General features: G+C 37.9%; 1 long non-coding RNA gene across 15 annotated transcripts in view; it reads right to left on the bottom strand.

Moving 5' to 3' along the window:
• Positions 1–9885: 9885 nt before the first annotated feature.
• LOC131255445 (uncharacterized) overlaps positions 9886–18202 on the bottom strand; it is a 37357-nt gene continuing 29040 nt past the window's right edge. For 9 of the 15 annotated variants that reach the window (XR_009176041.1, XR_009176045.1, XR_009176040.1 and 6 more), the window contains 2 exons: positions 10415–10663; positions 9887–10140 (listed from right to left, as the gene is read on the bottom strand). This is a non-coding gene — a long non-coding RNA (uncharacterized LOC131255445). Of the gene's footprint in view, positions 10141–10414; positions 10664–18202 lie in introns of all 15 variants that reach the window. The other 6 variants (XR_009176037.1, XR_009176034.1, XR_009176038.1 and 3 more) reach the window with 3 other exon arrangements.

The raw sequence follows: 18202 nt of genomic DNA, 5'->3' as shown, positions 1-18202 counted from the left end.
TAGACTCAATCTTAAAAAGGAATGATCACAAGTGTCCTCTAGACTCTGATAACTTACAGATAAGCAGATGAGTCCCTTTTTGCTCGTTGTAGAAGATCTCCTCCTTTGTTGATGAAGAGTCTTTCGCTTCCTTGATCCACAACACAGAAGATATACCAATACATGGCGACGGGTTCAGTCAAGGTAATGATGGAATTCTACTCTCAAGATATTTTCCTATAAAGGAGATAGAGTGATTCCAATTATCTATGCATTCAAGGCATCCCAGCTTAATGATTTGCCATTAAGATAGCAGCTAGAGGATCCTTGAATGTGGAAGTTCATTCCCTAATCCACTCTATTGAATATCAATGATGAGGGTGGATTGGAGGATGAACTCCTATGAGAGAAAGGGCTTTGGGTATATGATCTAAGGTTAAACACTCAAAAGCACTCTCTTCTTTCTCCACCAGCAATAATGGATAAGTCCCCTTTATATAGGAAAAAGGTTCTAACATATATAAAACTGTCACATTTATGACAGAGTTCGATATCATCAAGCAGGGTCGATATCATCGAGCATATACTCTCGATAGCATCGACGGTCTGCTCGATGACACAAACTCAAATGTCATACGCTTTTGAAACTTATTACCAGCTGGTTGAGGGAATCGAAACATGTATCGATGTCATCAAATTTCGAACTCCGATTCCATCGATGCGAAGTTCGATTCCTCAACATTTGAAAATGAGAGGGACTTGCTATGAAATATTTCAAGTTTTTAAGAATGATCGAGGGACCTTCAAGATCATCAGAATTTGAATGTCGATGATATTGATAGCTATGTCGAAGCATCGATAAATCCAAGGGATTTTCGTTTAAGCTTGTTGGACAGTTTCTGTCCATGTTCGATGCCATCAAAACCGTACTGATATCATCGATGTTTGAATATCGATTCTATCGAGTGACCCTCAATCATAAATAAATTATCCTGAAATATTTTGCTGAAAAACTTTGTGCCCATGATCGATATCATCGAGAGCCTATTGATATCATCAAGATTTGAACTTTGACGATATCGAGGGGCTTCGATATATCGATGCACATATGATATTCTTAAGAGAAAACAGGGGCACCAGAGATCTGTCTGTCGATATTATCGAGTCACCTTCGATGAACTTGAGATTTAAATATCGATGATATTAATAGGAATATCGATAAATCGATAAATCCATCCAGAGATATATGTGGTTGTTGGACACTTGTGTCCTCATTCCGATGGAATCGTTTTGTCATCGAGGACATCGACAGTGCATGTCGATCATATCGAGCTGTGTATCGATAAAATCGATAGAGCAAGAAAACTTAGAGATTTTCTGATTTTTGAAAAAGTTTTCTTGACATAAAAACCCTATGATGTTCTAAGTTGTTTTAAGGGCTTTAAATACCTGGTGTTTTGGGACATGGGATATGAGGCTTAGATTTACCTGTGGCAAGCTTGCACACATTTGGTTGAGGCAGACGTTATGAATTGATCTTCCTATGAGGCTCTACAGTCTAGCTGACTCAACACCATGCTTTGCTATGATTACTTTCATATAATCACTATGCTTTGCTTGATATTGGTTACATTAGAGATGATATTGATATCCAAGTGACAATAATGCATACGTCGATGATCACGATGATCTCATGCATAAGATAAACATGTTTTACTTTATGTATGAATGATGATAAATAAATGATGTTAGTGAACATAATGATAACCTCATGCATGGTAGACGCATAATGCCTGGGGCATGTATAAGCTAGTGTTGGATGATGGCTATGATATTAATGATGCATGTGAATCCTTATATGTTATGTATATTATTCACAAGCTTTCATGACTTGGATAATTCAGTGTTAAATGTTGGTATGACACATGATGATTTTGTGGCATTACATTAGTGATTGGTGCGAGGGTTGCAATGATATTTGCTAATAGCATTTCTTTATGTTGACATGATACTTTATTTATATTGACATGACACTTTCCTTATATTAATGCGACACTTATTTTATATTTGAGGCAGCAATGCTCTTACATTTAAGTTAGCATTGCTTTATATTGATTTAACCCTACTTTATGCTTAATGCGGTATTACACATCTCATGCATAGTGTTTATGAATGTACATAATCAAATTTCATATGCATCATTTGTATGCCTATTGTAGATGATGATTGTTCATAGCATATGACCTTCGTCTTGAGACACTTTGGAGACTCTAGATAAGATAAGGTCGCTCCAAATGATCCCGCGATATGCGTAGGTTTGGTAGATGACTTGGATGGTATGACTCATGTATTTCATATCTTATATGTCATGATTACATACACCCTAGCGACATCAAGGTTGTGGCCTCCACATGTGTCATGCCCCAAATTCGGGGACAGACAGCTTCCGTGATGCCCTGAATCTGGCACTTAACTTCCATACACCATGTCCCGAGTTCGGCATACCACAAGGAAGATTTTTTTACTAAAATTATATATATATATATAATACCTGAGCATGAAGATCCATGATCAAAATACCAAGCAACACTCTCTATTATAAATCCTGATGGTTACAAGTACAATGCTTTCCAAAAGGTACACGAAAACAACATTGCCAAATTGAAAAATAGATACAACGTATCAAGAAAGCTAAGTCTTCCAAGCTACTCCTTCCCTAAAAAAATGAAAAATAGGAAGCTTAGGAAAAAAGCCCAGTGAGTACAAACGTGTGTGTAGTGTGTCCTATATGCAACCAACATAAATATGCCACGAAGAAATCATGTATGGTGAAAGGTGCATAGTATGTAAGGTATGATGTCGATGCCAATGCAATGCATATGCATCATAGTAATATTCCGAGTCAATGCTACTAGCATCACTAAGTTATATTCTCATTTCTCCTATACCACATCCATAACTGTATTACATGCATCCGTAATCACATCATTATCATCATATTGTCATGCCATATCATAATTGTATATCTCGGAAAAACACCGTAGTCGACACCCATGCACCAGACACCAGCAATCAACCTCGCTACCCACTAATGGGGTTACAATCACCATTTTGTATACTAGTAGCGGACCTCGTTTGCTCTTCTCCTCGTCGGCGGGTCAAACAGGTCCCTGTTTGCACCTCAGCCCTTAAGCAGGTTGGACCCACCTCTTCTCAACCTGACCTCGTCAGTGGGAGTCAAATCCATGACCCATGTATCCACTTGGCCCGACAGTGAGGTATCCCTATCTAGCATCGAGGTTTAGGGACTTTCAACCCAAGGGGCACATCATCCCCTACTATTTCCACACTTTCAGTGTCCCGTTCATTTTCAGGGATAACCCAAGCTATCATCATAGATGTACATTTCATCGTCAAGATCCAACTCATGTTGTACAACACAACTATGGTATTTCGATCATCATGTATGTCATGATTATGCATGAATTTAAGCAATTATGATAAGGCATATGTTCAAGGGCATATAATGCCATGAGTTTAGGACCTGCCTAACCTTTAAGCCAAAAATGACATATAATCATCATGTGCCACTATCAACTATATCAATCCATGGTCATGTGACTAAACTGAAGAGGACATATCTTACACATGAACAAATGTATTGAAGTACACTTGCACATACCATCATTCCATGGTGCATGAGTATGATTAATATCAACATGATTAAGTAGATGAATTTAGTATGCTAGGAAGTAGAACAACATTAATCAAGATATTAAATCACATACTTCGATTAACCATAATCATTAACATCACTAATATCATCCATAGCTATCATAATCATGAGCATTAATTGTATTCAAAATTACACCTTATCCTTCGTAAGATAGATATTCCATTAGAGGCTTTGGCCCAACATGATTCTCTTCTATTGGGACCACATGGTTATACCCCAACTGGGCCTTATGGTTAATGAGTGGTGGTGACGTAAAGTACATGCACCAAGTGGTTATGAGATGAAAGGCATAGATATAACCTATAGTAAATGAGCCACAGGATGGATGGTGCTGGTGAAATTCTTATAATGTAGAGGGCTTCACCTTCAATTGAGTTGTTAGTAGGTTGGATTTGTAAATAATTATCATAGTAGTTTTATAATGGTTTAGAAGGCATAGGTAAACCTCATATGATACAGTGAGCCCTAAGTTGAACGACTTGGGTATATAATATACACATAAGAGTTAGTCACGGTTGGATGATGTGGGTTTGTCTTATACAACGTAGTGGGTCCTACTTCCAAGTGATCCTGCAAGCAGATGGCACCACACACAAACATTACGGTGGGTCCCAACAAGTAGATAGTATAGGTAACTCACATACATTAAGGTAATACAAGGAAGAACAATTCAGATGCACAAGGCAAATGTCAGTGGGCTCCATGATCGAACTGTTTGGTTGGCAAAACAATTGAATAGTGCGGATAAAATACGTACATTGAGTGGGTTCACAAGTGTTCGAAAGTTATACATTTAATTAACATTATTTCATATCATTTGGCTTATTTAGGAATTAGATCTAGGTCATTTTAGAATCATGTTCTAGAATTACCTAGCCTAATGGATAAATGGTAAAATATGTAATACTTACATCAAGGTAGGATCCATAATCAATCTGACACACATCTTAAGTTAATATACCGAAGAGGTTACACCATCAACATAGTCCACGAGTCTGAGTAATTACACAATTCTCATATGCCCATATGGTCTTATGGCCACTCCATTATCAAAAGTCCATATGGTTGAGTGGCTACACAAATGTCACTCTACTTGTCATAATAAAGGATTTAAGGTCACATGGTTATTTATTTTTACTACACCATAACTCATACATCTATGGGCAACCACTTTATTAAGCTCCCACATGGTCAGGTTGTCGATGCCATAATTTCACTTGGTTGAGTGGACATACAATTAGTATCATGGTCTAGTGACCACATCTCAAAGCATCCAAGGAACAATCACAAGCATACCCATCATACCCGGTTACACAATGTTACATTAACTCTTAAACTATGACCGCCCAATACTTCATAGAGAGAATGACTCAAATTCGGTGTCACGTGAATAAGAGGCCAAGAACTAGCTTCCATTACATCAAATATAGTTTAATGGTCCCACATTTGCCTCACCTATGAGCATAATGTAAGGGTTGTATTTATGTTGCATAACACCAAATTGAGGGTCACTCCATTATCAAGTTGTATAATCTAACCTACATCATAATTCTCATGACTAAAAAAAAATAATCTACACATACAACCCAATTGTTCATGATTTAGGTGACTACGGCTATGCCATAAGCACATGGTCATGTCATTGGGTGGTCACCAATGCCACCTGATTTTATGTAGTTGGTTGGCCTTGTGTAGATTTCGCAATCATACGGTTAGATGACCACATATACTCCACAATTGCATTTGATTAGGTGGCCATACATATGTCACATACCTACATGATTAAGGGGCCAAATACATATATCTCACCCTTACATTGGATTAAGCGGTGATTCACACATCTACGAACATAAGATTAAAAGCCAAAAATCACCACTTTTGTATAAGCGAGTGGGCCATACAAGATCACAAAGTCACATAGGTAAGTGGGCCGCACAAAATCACTAGTTCATTGATTTAAGTGGGCCAAGGAATTCAGCTCAAGTGATATCTTCATGTTTTCAGTTTATCTAATAGGGATGACTTTTGTATGGATTGGATGGTAATTAAACATAACAGTGGGGCACACAACAGCCCCCAACAACCTTTGATGGCAAATAAACTTTATAGTGGGTCCCACACGCTGGTGGACTATAACGTCTCAGAAAAATCTGTACAAGGACCCGACTACCACCTCAGGCAGGACTACCCAAGTATCGCATCCTGTCGAATAATATAGGCAGAAATTAGTTAAGTACTAAACTAAATAATTGGTGGATTAAGCTCGGGCCACCATTTCCACAAATGAGAAGGCCTAAAACCATTAATACCACTGACTCAATGTCACTTAAAGACCTACGAGAAAACCCGAGAGCCCGTCGCTCTCGGGAGTACATTAGAACTCCATATAGGACCTAAACCGCGCGTCGAGGGTCCGATGACTGTGAAACTATAGGACTATGTCCATCCTACTGGGCTTGACAACCTTCGTGGGAATCAAGCCCAGATAGTGTCCAAAAACGTACAACATGAGCCATGAGTAAAGTGTGTGAGAAACGTGAATACCTTTAAAAATTGAACCAAAATTTAAGTGAATTGGGCCATTCACTCTTACGTGAAATTGAGGATTTTAGACCGTTAGTTTCTGAACAAACTTCACCCATGGGGAAAGGAAATTTCCCTGCACACATCCGCATAACTGTGGCCCCGATTAAGTAAGTATGACCGTTGATCTGACACAGGTTCTCCACAGTTGATCGTCTTATCCGATCGCATAGAAATCATGTCCTGGCATGGATCCATTATAAGAGAGTATACCCTAAGATGTAGGTGGGTAATGGGCCTCCCTAGGAACCCTGTTTGTTAGAAATAGTCACCCAAAGGGTATAAACTATGTATATAGTGGCCCTGGGGCCATTTGCATCACTTCTGGGCTTATAAATAGCCCTTATTTCACCCCACCTCTCCCATATACGAATTTCTCTAAAACCCTAAGGGAGAGAGAGGAGAAAAGAAGAAAAAGAGGGAAGAGAGGAGTTTGGGAGATTACTATAGGAATCCTCTCCCATGATTCCACGCACCAAATCTCTGGCCCGTTGCACTACCAAACCTTTTCGGTTACGATTTTGGGTAAGAAACCCTAACCCTAATCTCGTAGTAGAAATTTAGGATAGTCGTTCGTCAATCTAGCTAACAAGATTTGTCATTTAGGTACCCGTTGTTCCATTTTCAGAAAGTAGAGTTTGGACCGAGTCCAAGTCAAGCATCCCGACGAAAGGTGCAGACTATAAATGCTTAGGTTGCGATTATCAATGCTTTCATGTCAGTTAATGATTGATGTATGACTTGATGGCTATCGTATTGTCTTAGATACGCCAATTTCTGTAAAATATACGCGTATGAACTGTGTTGAGTAAAAGATACATCCCATGTATTTATTGAAATGTTTGAATGAACATTTAAACATGATTTGTGCTTGCCATGATTACTGATCTAGGATTCATCATTGTCATATGCATGCTGATCTCTCTGTGTAAGGAATTGCTAAAATATATGTTGTAACTAACCTAGTCTATATATATTTGGTGAAGTGTAGTCTAGGTGTTTGATGAATTGTCTGAACAAGAAATTATTGATGATTTGTATTTATTATGAGTATTAAGATGGGATTCTTAATTGTCTTATGCATATGTATAGTCTCTTTCATGTAATCATAATTGCCTCTATGTAAATTATTGATAAAATGTAATTGTTTGGTAACATGATCAATGTGTTTGATGAAATGCTCAAATAAGGAATTCACTTGGATTGTTTGTTAAATGTTGAAATGATTATCACATGTTTATTTACTGAAACTAAGTAAGATTGTGGCTACAACGTAGCCCCGGGCAATCGGTAATAGTCCCTATTCGGGTGGCTGAATTAGTCTCGCTATATTGGGTATACTCGATGAATCTGGGTCGCTCGACGATTGTCGACAGTGGTTAGGCCACGAGGAGCGCTTATGCGCTCCATGTCGATTGAGTCAACGTGTGCCCGTACCAATTGAACTTGCCTAATAAATCGATTGGCCTATTGTATGTTTACCATGTATGGACACTACTGCTTGAATCTAAGGTACCCCTCACCAATGTAAAGGCCCACTTTAACCATGGTACCACAATCCGCTAAGACTCATGAGCCGGGCATGGTGGTATGGGACACCATGTTTGAGCTGTCAGCCTACAGTAGGGTGACGAGCCTCCCTGTAGTGACCAGTGAGTAACTAAGACTCGTGAGCTGGGCATGGTGGTATGGGACACCGTGTTCGTGTTGTCGGCCTACACTGAGGTGACGAGCTTCCCCGTAGTGACTGCAAGTATAAACTCTTGAACTTGCCTATCGACTGCTTTCATAAGGAGTGATGACCCTACAACTTACCCATTGTATGTGCTTAACTAGGAGTGATGAAGTTAGATGGATCCGTCGATTCAGGTCAATGATATAAAGGGAGATACCCTAGCTTCCCAAACCTGCTGTATGAATAAGCTTAATTAAGTACTTGGTTAACACAACCATGTATCACATTGCATTAGTTAGAATGTGCTTTAAAGGCGATGAAGTTGCACCATTTTGAGGAAGTGTTGTCATATGCGAAATAGGTTGTCGCAGTCGCTTGTGAGGGAACTTCGATGTGAGGGTATACATCATTACTTGTACTCCATTACTACATTAAAAGGAGTAGTTAGGAAGTGATTGTTATGATTGCCTTATCATTACTACTTGATTGACTTGATAACATGTTAACTTTTGCCTTATAGTACCACTGAGTTGGCCACTCACTCCCACTCTGGGACGGTGTTTTAAAATGCCAACGAGACTCTAATTTAGATGTAGGTGCTTATGACGTCTATGCTATGGAGCAGGACTTTGTGGATGAGGAGGAGGAATTCTCTTACTTTTAGCTCTTGGGCGGGTCGATGTAGACCTCGTGCCGATGCGTAGGGACCACTGGGATATCTGGCTTAGTTGGACACTTTACATTTCCATATTTTGTTTATTTTGAAACAATTCATGTAAATATTAAACCCGGTTATGTACTCATACTCTGGAGGTTTGTGAAACACCCACATGTTTAAATATATATGTTTCAGACTTCCGCTTGCCTAATTTAATTATATCCGGAATATGCTGTGTTGTTTTAGTATATAATCTTACTCATGCTTAACTCATTAATATGGATGAAATTTGAACATCATCATCCATACTGCATAAGTGATGTTCTGAATCTCGGGAGTAGAGCTTTCCTCAACCCTTGAAATTCAGGGCGTTACATGGACCCACTTAGTTTTGGGTGACAAATAAACATTAAAGTGACTATAAGAAGGTTGGCAATGGTAGAGGGTCACCATTCGTGCAACACAAATGGACACGTTGGATATCTCCTAAACATCATCGAGGATCATTGAAGGTTTCAACCATGGGCATTTTGGGCTTGTCCAAGTAGGTGGGTCCCACTAATGTGGTAGGGCCACACTTATTAGGTCTGCAAAAGTTGATAGATGGTGTGGATCTAACATACATATTATGGTGAAATTTTCTAGGAGGTTTTAAGGGCGGACATTACAACAACATTGTTTCTTTAGCGCCAAAATATACAGATCGTTTGAATGTACACTACCAGAAAACAGGGCAATGCTGATGGCTAAAAACTGTTGGCAATGACCTTCCCCAACGGCTAAAAGTCGTTGAACGGTCCATCGGGAAAGGGGGCGTGGGCGTTGCTCGCTGACGGATTTAAACCGTCGTTGTCTTTGACGGCTAAAACCATCGGCATTTCCGACGGCTGAGGGCGATGGTTTTAGCGGTCGGTGTTTTTAATGGCCAAAACTGTCGGCATTTTCGACGGCCTAACCATCGGTGTTTTCGATGGTTTTAGTCGGCCCGACGGCCATTCGCCGATGGCTAAAACCGTCAGCGTTTGTCATTAATTTTAAAAAATAATAATAAAATTTAATTGCATAATTAACACACATCCAAAACTAAATATACCCATTTCTCCAAAGCCCTAAACCAACCAACCAACCAACCTTTTTAAGAAGGTAAGTCTACACAAAAGGAAAGGAAGAGATCAAAATCAAATATATCATTCAAATTCCAAAATTTGTATTTCCATAAAACATCATTAGTTTCAAGGTAAAGATGAAGGCATTACAAGGAAACCACATTTTCGCATAAGAATACCAAAGTTTCTTTCTCCATTTTACATACCTCACTTATCTATTCACATACAATATTGCCCAATATATGAATAGATAGACATCACTTAAATGGGTTTTGATGCTTCCATTCCTTTTCCCTTTAGTATCTTCCACATTTCCTTCAGCCTGTCCAACTCCACTGGTATCTTCCACATTTTCTTCAGACTACGCTCCTTTACGGTTGGTATCTTCCACATTTCCTTCAACCTGCAACAGACAGTATTCAGGACTCTCAATTAAGACACCCAAGACCACCAGGATGTGCTAGTAGAAAGCACAGTTAAAATAAAAATGTTCGCATCTCAACCATGTTTTCTAGTGGAATATGCTAGATCGCTTAACACGAGTAGTATTTCCCATGCTACTTCAAAATCCCAAGGTCATTATGCTGGCTTGGGAAGAAGTCAACCATGATCTGAAGGTACATACAAACACTACCTTTAATTCTCCTTTTAATGAGTCAATCAGGACAATATCTCACCTTAGATATTACCATTTCAACCTCATGGCAATTTGTCCCTATTCAACTCACTATCCTTGCTAGTAGTACAAGCCATTTGTGGATCATAGCATTCTCTGTCCTTGCTCAACTCACTGCCCTTGTTGGTAGTATGAGAAATTTGTAGACGAATCCTCCTTAGAACAAAGCCCTGCATCACCACAAGTGTTTGAGAACTTTGTTGCGGCTGGAGATTGTGTTTAATGTATTACAGTGATCCATTTGATGTTTCTAGGTGACATGAACAACAAGCGATAAACTCAAGTGAAAATGCTGACTACAGATGAAAATAACCAAGTAAAAACAACAAGAATTAGTAGAAGTGAATATGTGATGATAATACCTTTTGCAATCACATATATGCTGATAAATGTATAAACAAGCACAACATCTACTACAAATACATCTTCTATTCTTAAACAAAGTAAAAGAAAGGAATATACCATTAGCATGCATGAAATTTCATTACAATAAGAAAAAATGGCACTTATATGAGTCATAGAACTAGTAATGAGCCAATGACTACAGGCTCATTGTGCTTGCTGCATTAGAATTCCTTGAACAGACCATCTCCACTTGAGATGGAACTATATTCCAACAGTTCAAGCTCCTTATTTTCAATGCCTCTAATTCCCTACAATAGCCCAACTTACAAGGGATCTTATGATTTGACCAAACACTCGATTGATGGGAAGACTGACTTTGTCTTGGAAATGGGGATGACTCCTCCTTTATGAATGCTGGAAAGAATAGCAAAAAGACGCAAGATAACAAATCTGCCTTCTCCGACCTTCAAAAAGCTACCCCATAAGTAAACATATTTGTAAGTGTTATGTTTTCTAGCTCCTATGATTATCAAATTTTGTAGTGCCAAAACCTCTTGGAATCTGTGTCTTGTGTAGCTCATCTACATATTTAAGACTGTGCATCTCATGTACAAGATCAAAGGTCTTTACCTCAAGAACTTCAAATGCAAGATCAAGAAATATACAAGTTCAAGTACAACACCATGTGATAGTTTACTCTTTCAAGCTTCAAAGTTCAAGGTTTCAAAGCTTTATCTAAGTTTCAAAAAGTCTCAAGCTCAAGCTTCAAAATGTCTCAAGTTTAAGCTTCATCATATGTCAAGATCTTAAGCTTCCTGAACTTCAAAGAACAACTATCAATTGAAGCAAAAAAGAAGATTCAATGTTCATTTATCTCTTATAAGGTATGAATGACCCTAGATTGACCATAGGAAAAATCATTTTGAATACATAATTTAATTGGGTCATTTTATAAGTGCATAGACTGTTTTTCCACTAGTCTTACACTATGTTCGACTAGTCCTAACACGAGCTCGACCAGTCCAAGAAATCCTCGACTAGTCCTAAGTTTTTTACTTATTTTTAGAATTTTTTGTTATTGTCTCGACTATTCCTGAAGACTGCTCGACCGGTCGTATGAATAGTGCTCGACCAGTCCTACAGGCTTGACTCAAAGTCTAGCAACTAAAATGAGTCACACATGACCAGTCATGGATAGGACTCAACTGGTCGTGAAGGCCACTCGACCGATCGAGCAGGTCCTTCAACCAGTCGTGGAACGGCCTGATCTTATCGCGCCTAAATTTTTAAAAGTTTGTTGGTCCTTCAACCAATCGAGCCGACTTCAGGACCATTTGAAGGTACGATTTCTATAATTAATAAATAGAACACGATTTTCAGAGTTTGATATCCAATTTCAAGCAAGATCAAGACACCACTCTAAGAGATAAGTTAGTGATATTCTTAAGCTATTTAGTGCTCATTTTATATTCTTTTTAATTATCTTTTTGCATTTGATTTTGTATTCTGCATTCTAATCTTATTTGAAAGAGGGATTGAAGTTTTCTCATTTCTTGGAATCAAAATCAAATTAAGCTAGCCCTAGGTGATTTAATTTAAAATCAATTTAGAACTTAGAACCATTTCATAAGTGAGTGTGAACATTGAACATCTACGTTGAACTTCTACTCCGAATTGGTTCTTCTGGAATGCAACAAAAGGAGAATATCTAGATTAGTATTTTACAGTTTTTGTAAATTCATTCTTTTGGTTTCTTTGAGATTGTTTCAAAAAAATCTCTTTCTTTTGATTTGTCTGAGGTGATCCAGAAAACTCAGAGAGAGGGGTTTTTAAATTGTGTAAGCCCACTTAAAAGACACAATTGTGAGGGTTTTAGGTGAACCTTGAAAAATCTATTTCATAGTGAACGCTAATATCCACTGTGTGAGGATATTAGGAGTGGAGTAGTTGTGTGGCTATTTTTCTAAACAGTTAGTGTACACACAAACGAACCACTATAATTTCTAGTCTTGTGGTGATTGATTGATTATTTTATTTTGTGAGTGTTGTAATTTTCCTTTATGCATTTGTGGAGAATGTTGTAATAGCTTAGTTTCTTTCTTTGCTATTTATTTCTTTATTCCTCTGTATCGGTTTGAGATTTTGATACACAGACCATTCTAGGAATCAGGTTGTCCTATCATAAACCATTAGTTTTTGGTGTAAAGTTGTCCTTAGAACAACATCTGTATCCACCTCTCAAGACTTGTACACTTGAGATTGTTTTACATTTCTACATTGTGAGATTGTTTAATTGCTATCTTTATTTATATTTATTTAAATTCCGCATTTACTTTTTTAATTTGGCATAGTCCTATACACCCGACCCCCTCTAGGACTTTTAGCTCGGCCTTTTCAAGTGGTATCAAAGCTGTCCTTCTAGCTTTTTAAGATGTCAAATTTTGATAGTCTTTCAGTCACTAAGCCTCTACCATTTGATGTGTAAGACCCCTATCATAGTCTGTACCATTCCGTAGATTCCCGCGATCCTCCTTGTCAAATTCCGGCAACCCGCGACCTGTAATCGGCATTTACGCATGACCCTGAGTTACACGCCATCAACACGAGACTTGTACCTTAGCAACCACGTCATCGTCGCAGTTCTGATGCTGCGTCTCGCACGCCGAGGCAATACCCAAGCCAGGAGATGTGAGCCCGCATTTAGTTCAAGGAAAACATTGCGCATTGTAAAACCACAGAGAATCTCTACCCAATATCACATCCATCAATCAATCAATCCCATCAAGGGACAAGTACACCATCACCTCATACCCAACCCCAGGCAACCCCATAAGTCAACAAGTTCTTACACACCCCATACCTTTCTTACATCATCTACCCCTAAAGTCAACAAAGTTCTAACATACCCATCACTCACCACATCCATCACTCCATCACCCATCTCTCTCTCTCTCTTTACAACCCTCTCTCTCTCATTTCTCAAACTCACTTTCCCAAACAAAAAAAATCCCACGTCCAAGCATTTCTTGCCTCCAAGAGAGCTTTGTGTGTGGTCCACTTCCTACGCTCTCATCTCCCATCTCAACCATCAAAACTCCATCTCTTCTGTTGGGATCGAAGCTAAGGAGCAAAGGAAGCCAGGGGAGCAAGAAGAAGTGGAGGCCTAGCTATATGTCCTAGAGGGGGGGTGAATAGGACAATGCCAAATAAAACTTATAACAGCGGAATTAAAAAGAATATGATAGCCAAAATAAATCACAATGCAAGAAAGTAAAATAACCTCAAAATTCAGATCTTGAGAGGTTAATACAAATGTTGTTCTAAGGACAACCTTACACCAAAAATAAGAGTTTATGGTAGGACAACCTTATTTCTAGAAAGATCTTTGTATCAAATCTCAAACCAAAGAGGAATACAGAAATAAATACAAACTGAATTGAAATAAATTGTAATCACAAATGTATTGTTCTAGGGACAGCCATACACCATAAAAATGGCAGGGCAACCTTGCTGGAACAACTTTTAAAGGAAATTGAATATCAAGCTGATAAAGGAATAGCAGAAAATAAATTCTAAACTATTACAAAATTCTCACAATGCTTGAATTAAATGATTACAACATTCACCACCATACATACATCCCACAAAAGAATAATTAAAGATCAGAAGTATAAATCATTCAACCACAACACAAGGGATTATAGTGGTTTTGCTGTGTGTTCACCAACTGTTAAACAACAACCACACAGATTGTTACTCCACTCCTAATATCCTCACACAGGGGATATTAGCGTTCACTAACAAAATAGGTTTTCCCAGGTTCACCCAAAACCTTTACAATTGTGTCTTTGTCGTGGGCTTACACAATTAAAAACCCCACTTGAGTTTTCTGGCTCTCCTCGGATAACCAATACAACAAGATTTTTCGGCAAATCTTGAAAGAAACCAAAACAGAAAGGAATTTACAATTAAATGTAAAATACCGATTATCTCCTTCGTTGTAGCAGCGCAGAAGAAAATCGAGTAGATGATTGAATGTCCAAGTTCAATGCCCAGTACTCAATTACAATGGTTCTAATTCTAATAGATTTTAAATTAAACCAAATAGGGCTTGCCTTAATTGATTTTGATTCCAAAGAAAGGGAATAACAATTCCTCTTATCAAATTAGATTGGAATAGCAGAAACAAAATCAATTAAATAAAGCTAAGGAAAGAGAATATTAAATAAGCACACTTAGCTTAGATGGAGCACAGAATTATCTTTCAGAAGATCGACGAAGATTGGCCTGAATGTATTAATTAATTCGATGATATCTTCTAAGATTCGTGCACTATTTATAGGTGAGTAGATCGCGTCTTCGACTGGTCTAGGGAGCTCTTCGACTAGTCGAAGCAATAACAGATATTTGAAAAATCAGGCGCGATAAGCTTTGACCGTTCTACGACTGGTCGAAGGTCTCCTTCGACTGGTCGTAAGTCACCTTCGATTGGTCGAAGAACCTGAAAAACATCGCTGGATTTTGAGTCTAAGATTTTCGACTGGTTGAAGATGCAGTCGACACTGTTCCTTCGACTGGTCGAACAGATTCCTGGACTAGTCGAAGCCTAACAGATTTTATCCGAAATTTGTAACAAACTCATGACTGATCGAGGAATTTCTTAGACTAGTCGAAGCAACTCTAGGACTAGTCGAAGAAGGCCTAGGACTAGTCGAAGAACAGACCAAACTTACGTAAAATAAACATTCAATTTATGTATCCAAAGTGACCTACTTCTAAGGTCAACCTAAGGTCAGTCAAACCTCAATCATGAAGTAAGGACATTGAAACATTAGGAACTAGTGACCTTGAAGTATGAGCCTTGAAGTCTTGATGTAGTTCAATCTTGAAATCTTGATGTAGCTCAATCTTGAAAGTGTCTTGAGTTCTTTACAAACTGCCTTGTACTCTTCTTGAAGTCTTGCAGCTTGAGTCTTGTCTTGTGAGCAGTTCTTGCATTCAAGATTGATCCTTGTACTTGTGAGCTTTGCTTGTTGTGAGCTTAGCTTGTTCATGAATGTTGATCCTTGAGAGAGCTTCACTTATGCAAGTTATATATAACAGTGATTTTGGCACCACAAATTTGACAACAGACAGGGATATAAACTATAGCACTTACAATCTACCCATTTGTCAAATTAGTAACAAAACACATAACCAAGATAAACATAAAGTAAAACAACTGGTTAAAGAGTTATGAACCAGGTCATATAAACTGGCTTACCTGCAAATAAATATTCAATATTCAACATTCAACATTCAACCAGTTTCATTCAACTAGTTCAAACATACTCCCCCTGAGTAACATAACCAATGCTACTCCTCTCACAATCACATTGTTAAGAACAAACCATTCTCCCCCTTTTTGTCACAATATGACAAAGGAAACAACAATAAAGGAGAACTAAATAAAGGGATATATGAGAGTAAACATGAGGAGTTATGAGAGTATAATAAAACAGTGATAGAGATACTCAGCATAGCTTCACATAGAATAAATATCCAGCATAAAACATAGATAGTATCCAACTCAAAATCAGTCAACCAAGTGCTAAGTTATAAAGATATTACAGACCAGAAGTCTCATATAAACTAGTCAGAACCAGAACCAGATGACGGAGCAGGAATAGAGGGATCAAGTTGGTGCATGCCTTTGTTCAATTGCCTAAGATATTTGCGTATGAACTTGAATTGTAAATCATGAGCAACAGACATGTTTTCCATCTTTACATTTATATTCTCAACTTTATCCTCTAATGCACTTAGACGAGCATCAACATCAGATGGTTTAAAATCTGGATCATTTGTTGAGTCAGAATCCAGTTCCTCAAAAATGTCATCCATATTAATGTCATCACCAGCTTCTTCATGACCACCACCACCACCACCACCTTGCTCAGGAAGTAGATCCAACTTCATCTTATTAATATTAGTATTGTTGAAGATCAGATGATGAATTGGTGCCTCATCAACCGGCATATCGATTAACATATGTGTAGCCAATACAGTCATTAAATAGGCAAAAGGAATGTCACTATGACCAGGATGGAGTCTAAACTAAAGAATGAAATGACAGATTAAGGATGGTAAACAAATCTGAGTACCATTGAAAATAGCATGGATAACACGAACCATAAACGAAGTCAGGTCAGTTTTATTACCCGAACGAGGATACAGATTAGACACAAAGATTTTGTAGAGAATTCTGTATTTGGGTAATAAATACCTTGCGGGAAGCGCATTCCCTTTTTGTGTCCATTGAACAACCATGTTGCACAAGTCTCTAGTGAGCATACATTTTTCAGACATTGAGGGTTTATCAGTTAAGTTATGGATAGGAATACCCTCATCATTCACAAGAATGTCCATAAGGGCTGAAATTAAATGACGATCAATGTCAAAAGGCCCTTCTCTAGTAGATATTTTAAAAGTTAAATTATCCTATGAGAAAGCACTAATACATGTAAACATGGATTGGGCAATGGACCGGTATGCAAGCCCACCCCAATGTAATAAGTTAACCCAACCTACAGCTTCAAGCATAAGAAGGATGTCAAAAGGTGCAATATGATTAACATCAACAGGATGTTCAACAATAACATTACGTAATCTAATGTCCCTAACATATGATGGATCATCATTGGGAACAAGAAGATGACGCTTAGAGATAATTGACGATCTGGAGGAAGAAGAAGGACCAGGGGAAGTAGTTTTTCTACCTCTAGAAGCCATTTGCAACAAGGATATCAAGGAAATAAGAAGTTGCAAAGGATTGAGAAGTGGGTTTACTCAAAACAGATTTTTCAAAATCCAAACCCCAAATCTCAATGAAATCCAAAATACAAAGCTTAAAGCTTGAAAAGTAAACAATCTAGACACAAATCTGTAAGAAAAACGTAATTGGAACACTAACCTTGAAGAACATGAACAGTGGGTTTCACAAGTCGAAGCTCAGCTCCTTAGAGAGAAAAAAAACGGAATGAGGAAGAAAGTAAAAATCTCCAAATTTTAAGTGATTCCCGAGATCTACGACCGGTCGAAGGTCGACTGGTCGAGTATACTCACGACTGGTCGAAGAATGTCCAAAAATTCATATTTTTTGCAAATTATACAAAAATTAGAATTCAATCTAGCAAATATATACACTATAATACAAGTAGGCATAAATAATCATTTTAAAATGCACATGCCAAGATCAAATTTTATCTTTTTGAACCTGCTTTTATCGAGAGGTTTTGTGAAAATGTCAGCTTGTTGATCTTCGGTATGAATATATTCTAGAGATATAACTTTTTCTTCTACTAATTCCCTTATATAATGAAATCTAATGTCAATGTGCTTAGTACGAGAATGCTGAATATGATTTTTTGAAATATTTATCGCACTGGAATTATCACAATGTAAT

The sequence above is a fragment of the Magnolia sinica genome, chromosome 9, assembly GCF_029962835.1.
Source record: "Magnolia sinica isolate HGM2019 chromosome 9, MsV1, whole genome shotgun sequence".
In the NCBI taxonomy this organism is placed as follows: Eukaryota; Viridiplantae; Streptophyta; class Magnoliopsida; order Magnoliales; family Magnoliaceae; genus Magnolia; species Magnolia sinica.
Note: the sequence above shows the minus strand (reverse complement) of the source record. Positions and strands in the feature narration are given on the sequence as shown.